Raw genomic sequence first — 2231 nt, 5'->3', positions numbered from 1 at the left:
CTGCCACTGAACTGCCAACAGGTGGCAGGATGGCTCAGCTGGTGAGAGCACATGCTCCTAACAACAAGGTTGCCTGTTCGAGATGGTGGGCTACAACTGCCTGCAACTAAGACTGAACTCGGCACCTTGAACTGATCTGCCGCCCGGATGGCTCAGTGGATAGACTGTGCGCTCTTAACAACAAGGCTGCTGGTTCAACTCCTGCATGTGATGGTGGCTATGCCCACCCACAACCAATTGAACACAGCACCTTGAGCTGAGCGGTACAGCTAGACTTGGAACTGAGCTTGCTGCGCCCTCCACAACTAAGGTTAAGGGACAACAACTTGGCTGTTCCCATTCCTCAATTCCCCAACACTGTTCCCCTCCCCCAATTCCCCAATAGAATCTAAAAACACAAACAAACAAAAAAAGAACAAATAAAAAGAATTTCTGGAGTGTCCATTTTCCAACCATATGGCCCCATGTGTTAAATTTGGAATCAGTGTTGGCTGTATTTCCCTTGATTTTTAGAAAATTGTTAATTTTCTTTATGGCTTATTGCATAAAGCCGATGCTCCTATTCTTTTTGAGTACTGATAAAACATTGTTTTTAGCTTAGTCTTATAGAAAAATGTGAAATTCTAACTCCTGTACATAAAAGTATATAGGTACCATTCATGCTTCTAGAAGCAATGCCATAGCCACTGTGTATTACAAGAGATCCAAGTCTGAAAGCCAGAGGTTTACTAGGCCCAGACATAAGTCACAACCACAGCAGTGAACATTTTCTGAGTGCCCACTATGTGTTAAATGCTTGTTCATGGGTTGTTTGCTCACCTGCATCTTGGATGTCTCCAACTTCTCCACATTGTCCTTTAAGATTTCAGAAAAACAAAAACAAAAACAAAACCAACTTACAGTCTCACCCCACAAATGGTTGTCACCCATTCTGCGCTCTGCAAAGATCCTTGGTTAGGGGCCTATGGTCATCTAAGTCCCCTCTGACTTGGTTATATTGCCTTATTGGTTTTTTTACCTCCATTTTTACATTCCCTTTCTACTCTTTCCCACTCTTTTCTGCCTGGTGTCGCCCCACTGTACAGCAATTGTCTTAACTCCTTCACAGCCCCAAAGCACTTCCCATTCAAGGCTGTGTACAAAACAGACTTTATGCCTTTGAAGGGAGTGACCTGAACAAGGTTTTTAATTCTCAGTGTGTCTCCTGTAGTCTCATAGGCAGAACTATGCCATAGATACAGGAAGATCAAAAGCCACTACTCTATACCTTTACTCAAATTGGAAAAAAATGGCATTTTTATGTGGAAGTAAAGTAGATCTGACTCACTATATAAATGGGATGACTCCAACTTCCTAACAGTATTTAACTTAATGATAGTAAGTCAAGAATGTTTTCATGAGCTGATGAATTCTAGATGTAGAATACACACTCAGACATATGCACGCAACAATGTCAATAGCCTAAGACAGTGGCTCCCATCACCTTCACCAGTCACATGGTAAACCTTTTTCTCTTTATTAATTTGGAGCCAGAACCTAGATATGTTCATTAACATGAAATATAATCTGACACCCAGGAAGGAGAATGAGTAGTTTAATTGAAGTGTAAACAAGACAGAGTGAAGAAAACAAAGCAAAACAAAACAAGTCATGTTTTCCATGCTGTGGTCATCAACCACATGGGGCTAAAGCAAGTTATAAGAACATTACTGGGTTGCCCACAGTTGAAATCTACCAAGCAATGGTTAGTTTGTTGATTGAAACTGTCGAATGTCACTGATGCCATAAGCCCTTGGGAATCTTCAAACTGTTCACTCTGGTACCGCAGGAAGTAAAGAGGAGAGGTAAAAAACAAGAAATGAGAATGGGTTAGGCCAGAGAGTCTCAGCCTTGGCTGCTTTTACACATTGTGATGCCCAGGTCGCAGCCCAGCCCAAAGGAGGTAGAAATCCCCAGGGGTGGGACCAGCCAGTTATCTTTTTTGGGGGTTTCTCTGATAATGCCATCTGTTGGCAAGATTGAGTTTTCAGATTAGACTGAAAGCAACAATTGGCAAAACATGGAAATGGATCTCAAAAGTTATAAGACAAATGCAAACAGTGATATCCCTTATAAATTAAGATTATGGACATCATCAGGGATAATGTATTTTCTGATTAGAGCAAATTATAACAGGGATCTCTGGAATTAATTCTTTTTCTGTTTATTTGGACCTTGAGGCATCTTATAGA

This window comes from Hipposideros armiger, unplaced genomic scaffold, assembly GCF_001890085.2.
Source record: "Hipposideros armiger isolate ML-2016 unplaced genomic scaffold, ASM189008v1 scaffold_187, whole genome shotgun sequence".
NCBI lineage: Eukaryota > Metazoa > Chordata > Mammalia > Chiroptera > Hipposideridae > Hipposideros > Hipposideros armiger.
The sequence above is the reverse complement of the archived record's forward strand: the minus strand, read 5'-3'. Positions refer to the sequence as shown.